The sequence below is a fragment of the Heterocephalus glaber genome, unplaced genomic scaffold, assembly GCF_053883595.1.
Source record: "Heterocephalus glaber isolate CG9 unplaced genomic scaffold, H.glaber_assembly_v1.0 deba00001472, whole genome shotgun sequence".
NCBI classification, from domain to species: Eukaryota; Metazoa; Chordata; class Mammalia; order Rodentia; family Bathyergidae; genus Heterocephalus; species Heterocephalus glaber.
Window position 1 is genome coordinate 57,725,765 of NW_028258315.1, and position 8,692 is coordinate 57,734,456.

Genomic DNA, 8,692 nt, shown 5'->3' on the forward strand with positions numbered 1-8,692 from the left:
ACAGTAATAACATGGAAATAAAGATTCAGTGGCTCTCTCTACTTTTAGGAATATGTTCTGTGGAAATAATGTGAAATGTAGACCAAGATTTATACAAAAGAGAGAAAATAAAAGTCATTGTACCATTACTTGAAATAGTAAAAGTAATGTAAGGATGGTTAAGAGACATATATAACTTCTCAAAATTGAAATACATGGGTCTTAAAAGGAGTGTTTATTGAGAGCTCTTAACACAGGGTATTATAGAAAAGTAATAAGCAAAAACAACAGAAGATTATACACCCCAAATTTCTTTCATCAGCTCATTCTTGGTCAGATGATAAGACTGACAGATTACCTCTAAGTGGTAAATATATTAGCTATTGCTGCAGAACAAACAACCACAGGCATGTCTGTGGTAAACAATGATAAACATTTATTTCTGGGCTGCATGTCTGAGTTTTTATTGTGTTTGTTCTACCTTGGGTTTGGCCTCCACATCACAGTGTGGGCTCAGGTTTATTCCAAGCCAGTCATTTGCAACCAGTGGCTACCCAGAGCATATTTCTTTCATGACGATAGTAAAAAAGCAAGAAAGTAAGACCAACTGCACAAGCACATTTTAAGCATCTGCTCATGACACATTCAGCGACATCCCTAGGGTCACAGCAGATGCCATGGTCAAGCCTATTGTCATATGGCCCAAGCCCAGAGCACACTCCATTTATGATAAGGCCATGGTAAGGATGTGGGTGTATATTGCTACAGGAGACTGAAGAATTGGGGTCAGTACTTCCTTCTACTGCAGCAGGATTAATGTTTCTTTTAATAGATACAAATGTTTTATTCTACACAAATATAAGAATAAAGAATTATTTTTAAATATTGGAGATATGCTGATTAACATAAACTCACATTTGTGGTAAATTAAATTTTTGACAAAGGTACCAAGACAACTCAATTGGGGGAAAAAAATCAATCTTTCAACAAATGGTGCATATACATTTGCAAAAAAATACTGAACCTCTACCTCATGACCTATGAAAATTGAGTCTGGAAGGGCTAAAAGATCTAAAAGACATAAAGCTATGACATTCCTAGAAGAAAACATAGGCATAAATCTTTGTAACCTTTGGTTAAGCATTTTTTTTCTAACTAAAACACAAAAACACAAGCAACAAAAGAAAAAAATAAATAAATTAGATTTCACCAAAATCAAAAGTTTAAAAGGACACCAAAAAAGTAAAAAGACAACTCAGAATGGGAAAAATGTTTTCAAATATGTTTCTGATAAGGGACTTGTATTTAGAATATATAAAAAACTCGTAACTCAACAATTAAAAGTAATCTAGTTTAAAAATAGGCAAAATTTTGAACAGGGATATTTCCAAAGAAGATGTACCAACAACCAATATGCAGATGAGCAGCTGCTTAGCATTATTAGCCATCAGAGAAATACAGATCAAAACCACAATGCAAAACTGGTGCATAGGCACAGACAACCGCATGTGCTGATGAGCATGTGGAGAAATTGGGACCCTCCTGTACTGTTGCTGGAATTATACAATGGTGCAGCTACTTGAGAAAGTAGTCTAGCAGTTCCTCAAAAAGAGAAATATACAATTACCATATGCCCAGCAATTCCATTCCTATGCAAATACCTACCCAAGAGAATTGAAAACATAAGCTCACATAAAATTTTGTATGTAAATGTTCATAGCAACGTTATTTGGAATAGTCAAGTGGGAACAATTCACACATGCATCAACTGATGAAAGGATAAGTATGTAATATATACATACATACATACATATACACACAAACAGTGGAGCATCACTAAGTAATATAAAGGAAGTACTGGTATGTGCTACAACATGGATGATCCTTGAAAACAAGATCAAGTTAGTCACAAAAGACCACACATTGCATGATTGCACTTGTATGAAATGTCCAGCACAAGCAAATCTATAGTTGAGATAGAAAAAAATTAGCAGTTGCCTGGGGCTTGGGTGAAAAGGGTGGGGGCCAATGGAAAGAATTTTGAGAAAATGGGAAGTGACTGCTAATAGCTATGAGGTTTCTTTGGGTAAAGACAATATTCTGTGTTGTTTGTGATGATGGTTGCCAACTCTGAATATACTGAAAACCACTGGGTTAAGCAGTTTACATTGGTGAATTTTATGACATGTGAATTATATTTCAGTAAAACTGAAATTCTATTTCAGCGTCATTTAAAAAAACACTTGAAAGATGGCCTGACAAGACTTAAATGGCATCCTAGGTACTTACAGAATAATTCTAGTGTAAAGCCAGTATGTACATTTATTGTAGCTAAAATTATGAGCACATCTATATTCAGGGAAGAATCTTCGTAGCTTAAGCGTTTTCAGTTCTTTACTCAGTGACCAATCCTTTGCTCTGAAAGAAAGGAAAAAAAGCCAGATATAGGAAACCAACGAGAATACTGTAAAAACAGTAACAAAAGTTGTATAGTTAAACTTACCTTATTAATGTAAAGTAATACTGTTTCAATCAAGAGAAAATCTGTTATGTGCTTGGGGACTGTCAGTTGTTTTCTGCACATTCTCATAGTGTAGCCCTGTAAACCTGTTTTTACAGGTGAGTAAACTGAGGCTTAGAGAATTTACATAGCACAGCTTTGTGATGCTCCCTGAATTCACATTGCCCAGAAAGGCAAAACCTTAATCCTATAACTTTGATAGTTATTTTAAAAGAGATAAGGTGAGGAGTGTCTGAGTGTTTATCTTGAACCAAACACCTGATTTGGTGGTGGTGATGGTAGATAAGACATTTCTTTTGAGGAACTCCTGATTGTGTCAGATTAAGAGTGTCATCTCCTATTGGGAGACCTCTCTTAACTCTTCTCTTTCTCCCTCTAGTATACACTCACCTGTTGCTTGTATCTTTCTTTTTATACTCTGTGATGTTTATATCTCTGTGTCCACTACAGAGATCCTGAGATGCATGTCTCACATCTTGAATCCAAGGTGCAGATTATAGGACAGGTTATTTTATGTAGCTTGGGTTTGTCACAGACTTTCCTAGTATTCATCACAAGGAGTAGATTCTCGTGCTTAAAGGAAAGAAAAGGTTTTCTGTTGTTGTAGTGGGGAGTTCTGTATGAACCTAAATGTAAAATAGGCAGTGGAACTTAGACTCCTCTTGGTTCTGATCTGAGGCTGCTGATAATTCATTATTTTGAAGGTGATTATTCGCAGTCTTTACCCTTGGGCCTCTGTTCTTTTAACTGTTATTGAAGTCCCATCTTTTAAAATTAACGATGCAGTATGAAATTTCAGAGCAGCTAAAATTGATTCGTCTATTTACTTACCTCTTTTAAATGTAAAATAAAATTGCATGTGTGTGTCAAATCCCCCAGCACCAGTGAAAATTGCGACTCTACATTTGCTGAGAAGTATCTTTATTTGTCCTCTGGGAGATCTTAAACTTTAGTTGCTTTCTATTAAACTTTTATGAGAACAAAAGTAGTGAATGACTTTGTCTTCAAACAGGTACTTTTTGTTGTTTCAAAGAAAGAAATACATTCCTGAAACAACTTGTTCTTTTCAGCAAATTTACTTTGTGTCATTTACAAAGAAAAGGTAGGGTGAAGAGGGGGGAGAGGAGACAACAACCAGAACTCCTGAATTGCAGAATAGTAAAATTAGGTCATAATTACATTTTATTTGATTTACCTAAATATGTCCAAAAATATCTTGCCCAAGGGGACTAAATGCTATAATCATTAATTCATAACTTCATGGAAGCATTATTCTCCCTTCTCTGTCCTATTTTAAAGTGCCAATGCTTCCAGGAACCCTGATATATAGAAGAGAGCTGAGGCTGAAGGGGTCCTGAGATGATGGTAGGCAAGATTGAGAACTCGGATCAGAGACCAGTCATCTTTCTGAGTAATGGGGCTACTTCTGTTCAGCCATGTGTCTTTACCTGAAATCAAACCACTTGCCTAAACCCCCAAAATGTGTAGAGAGTGTCCTCAGTATTGAAGCTGATGTAGTTATGTTCTAATTATTTTATAACACAATATTCTTTGGTGTTCTTCTGTCTTCCCACCCACCTAATTACTACAGCACCCACTTGAAGAGTTTGGTGGGCAGATAATGGGCCTGCATAGAGACCCAATAACTAATCCTCAGAACCTGGGACCAGTTGCCTTACATGGTGGATGGGATTAAGGTGAGGATCTCTCCATGGGAAGATTTTGCTGGAGTATCCAATCCAGATTTGGCATCAAGATCCTTATAAGCAGGTGGCAGGAGGAAGCACAGAGGACAGAAGATGTTATGCTATTGCTGGCTTTGAAGAGGGAGAAAAGAGACTGTTAGAACCAAGACAAGAGTGACGAATTCTTTTAAGTGCCTCCAGGAGGAACCCTGCCCAGTGGGCCCATAATAGTCCTGACCTCCAGAACAATGAGATAGTGTAATACATTTACATGGTTTTAAGCCTCTGTGTTTATGGCCATTTGGCACAGCAGCCATTACAGGAGTTGCCTGTGATTTCCTCTTTCCATTTTGTCTTCCCCTCTGTTTCGTTTCACTTGGGTCTCTGTTCACTTCTCCCCAGTGGGGTCACCCTGACCCACTGTCATTAAGAGGACTGCCCCAAGCTTGTGGCCAGTTTTCCAATCCATCTCTGTGCTGCACTCAATCTTGACAAACACAAATCGATTTATGAAAATACTGGCTTTAAAAAAAACACAACCTTTAATGTCTTATTACAGTTGAAATGAAATCGAATTGTCGTAATGTGAAGTGTCCAGCCCTGCCTGATCTGGTCCCTAGGGCTTCTCCAGCTTTATCTGTGTTCAGTAGTAGTTTTGAGTCAGACTGCCCAGAGGCATATTGTGTTTGAACCATTGAATCTTTGACCTTAAATAAACCTCTCTAGTCCTTAGTAGCATCTTCTATAAATACTTCCTTGGGTGTTTGAGATTAGCCAAGTTATTATGGATAAAATGACTGGCACTGTTCTAAACACAATACAAATTTTTACCATGCCATTCAAATATTTTCAGAAACATGGATGGATGGATGGATGGATGGGAACGGTGTTGCATGCAGTCACAGGTGCACTACACATTGCTTCTCTTTCTAGTGTGCAGAAATGAATTAATTTCACAGAAACACACCCAAAACTTAAATGAACACTGGGGGGCCACATTTGGCAACTAGATGTATAGAGACCAAGGGCTAAGATCTGGTCTACATTGAAGAAAGATGGGAAATCTGAAGAAATCTCTAGCAAATACTAAAGTTCAATTAAACATTAAGACTTAAAATGTTGGTGTTACCTAATACATACTGATCTAAACTGTTTCTATCTCACTTTCCTGAATTTCTCTCAATATTATGTTGACTTCTCACTGAAGAAGAGTATTAATGACTTTAATGTTTTTATTGAATGTCACAAACCTGCCAGACTAAAGGATTCCTTTCCAGGCATGGAGGGTGGCACAGGCCTGTAATCCGAGTACTTAAAAGGCTGAGGCAGGAGGATGGCTGTGAGTTCCAGGCCAGCCTGGGCTACATAGTGAGTTCAAAGGCAGCCTGGCCTACATAGAAAGACCTTGTCTCAAAACAAACAAACAATAAAAGCACTCCTTGTCTGTGATCATTACTTTTGAGTATAAAGTACATACCTAAAGAGAATGCATCCAGTGGAATTTATGTTTAAAAAATATCAGTTCCTTTGAAAATGAAGTTTTATTTCCCTTAGGATTGGTCTGTATTAGCAAGGAGCACTTTACGTGGAGGAGAGAACTTGTAGATTACAATACCCTGTGTGGGGGGGTCACTTGGGGGTCCTGGGCTCTCTGGTATTAGCTGTAGCTTTTTCCACTTTAACGCACTCCAGGGTGTTCATCTTGCTTTCACATGTACATACTTTATTTATTTATTTATATATTTATTGGTACATTTTAGGTATACAATACATTTACATTTATCATTGGGTGCTTGTACCTGTACATGATGTATCTTGGTTCTCATTTTTTCCCCCATTACCTGTGCGCCCTTCACCCCCACCACCCTTCCCTATTTACAAAGACTTTGTTCCCATTTTTTTTTTCTTTCTCATAATTTTTTCTTTCCCTTCTTCCCTTTCCCCTTCCCTCCCGCTTCCCCTACCACTTTGGACCTTTTTTCCTATTTCAAATTATCATTTATTTCTTTTAATCATTTTCATCCTTATTTACACTTTCAGTTTCTCATACTAGAGAATCTATTTGGTATTTACACATGTGTGTCCTATTTATTTCACTTAAGAGTATGGCCTCAATATGCATCCATTTAGCTATGAATGACTCTAGTTTCTCGTTCTTTATGGCTGAGTAGTACTCCATTTTATAAAAAAAACCACATCTTCTTTATCTGGTTTCCAGTGATGGGCACTTGGGCTGTTTCCAAACTTTAGCTATTACAAACTGTGCCACTATAAACATAGGTGCACATATATTGCTTTGGTACAATTCTTTTAATTCTTTGGGGAAGATACCCAGTAGGGGAATAGATGGGTCAAATGGGACCTCTAGTCCTAGTTCTTTGAAGTATCTCCATACATGTACATACTTTAATAATTGAGTTAATTTGAATGAGAATTTCTTGAGAGCCCTTTTAAGTGGATTTTTAAAAATTTCATAATTCTTACTGACTTTAGCTACTATATAAAACTATTTTTTTGGGTTGTTTTATTTTGAGGTAGAATTTCATACAAGAAAGTTTACCCTTTTTAGTGTACTGTTGTATTTTGACAAACACACATAGTTGTGTAGTCACCACACAAATCAAGCTATAGAACAATTCTATCACCACTTCACACACCTTCCCACCCTGCTCCCGGTTACAAATTCTCTCAAGCTTCCTTGTAGTGGACTCTTTCTTCCATTTTCTGCCCCTGGTAAGAAATGATCTTGATCTTACCATCTTTATATATAGTTTGCCCTTTTTAGATGTCATATAAGCGGAATTATATTGACCCTGGTTTTCCTCACTTGAGAGTCAGACATGTTGTATGTATAATTAGTTTATTCTTTTTCACTGTCAAGTAGTATTCCCTATTAGGAACATTTACTAATTTGCTTATCTGTATATGAAGCCACTAAACTGTTTTCCAAAGTGGATGTAGCAGATTGTAGTTCCACCAGCAATGTATGAGACTTCCACTTGCTGCACAACCTCAAGTATTTGGTATTGCTGGTTTTTCAGTTTTAAGCATTCTAATAGGTTTGTAATGGTATCTCATTATGATACTAATTTGTATTTCCCAACTGACTGGTGATATTTAATAACTTTATACAAGCTTGGCCACTACCTTCTCATTACTTATTCCTACATATTTTTATACATATACAATTTGTAAGTTTACCTATCTTTGTTGCTAGTATATAAAAATAGAATTGCTTTTTATATATTATCTTTGGATACTGAGCCCTATCTAAACTTACTGGTTATAGTAGTTGGTTTATTTACTGTGACTTCTATGTAAACCATCATGTCATCTGAAGAGATTTTACTGTCTTCCACAGTGTTACACTTTCTGACTTTTTTGTTTTATATTAATGGTGATGAACTACAGTCACATGTTGAAAATAAGTGGTGAGACAGGGCAGCCTTACCTTGTTCCTCATATTATAGGAAATGTGGTCAAAATGTTACTATTAAGTATGGTATTAGCTGTAGCTTTTTCACAGGTACCCCTTACCATATTGAGGGAATCCCTTTTAAATTTTATGACAGTTTTTATAAAAATGGGTGTTATATTTTAAGTACCCTTTCAGCACATGTTGGGATGATCATATAGTTTTAATCTGTTAATATGGTGAATTACAGTGATTGGTCTTTGAACCTTACATCCACCTGCATAGACCCAAATTGATAATGATGAAGTCTATTCTTGGAGTCAATTTGCTAATATTTTTTGGTTCTTATGTTGATATGGGGTATTAAGTTTGCAAATTAATTTTTAAAAATATTTATGACATGTTTGCTAATAGGATTATGCTTTTCTCAAGGTGAGAGTAAAAATGTTCCTTTTTTCATGTTACAATTTTTTGTTTTTGGGGGGGGTACCAGGGAATCGAACTCAGGACCTTGCACTTGCCAGGCAGGCGCAAAGCCACTGAGCTAAATCCCTGGCCCCTCCATGTTACAATTTTGTGCAAACAGTGTTCTTTTGTTTTTGATAAATTCGATCATTGAAACTATCTGGGCCTGGAATTATCTTTATGGGAAGTTGGTTGTACAAAATTCAATTTGCAAAGAAAAGCACTATGGAGATTTTTGTATTTTTAAGCCATTTCGGTTCTAAGATATCTTATTTTTTATATAGAAAATGCCTATTTCATTTAGGTTGGAAAATTGTCATAAAATTGTTCAGTATGTACAAACTGATGGTAGAAATGGGAGAAAGCTAAGAGGGATCTGAAGCTTTCCTTGCTTCAGGCGTTGGATCGAATCACTGCTCTGCGTCTGAATGTCAACTTGGAAAGCTAGTTCTGTGCTTCTAAAATAAACTCAACCCACCCCGAAAATACCTGCTAACAAAAAGCCACAGAAATACTATAGCATACACATTTTTCTAGGCAAATTCTAAGGTAAATGAAGTCATTTAAAGTTACAATTAAAGGACCATACGTTTAAGTCTTTTAACATCTGCACTGCCATGTTTTTGT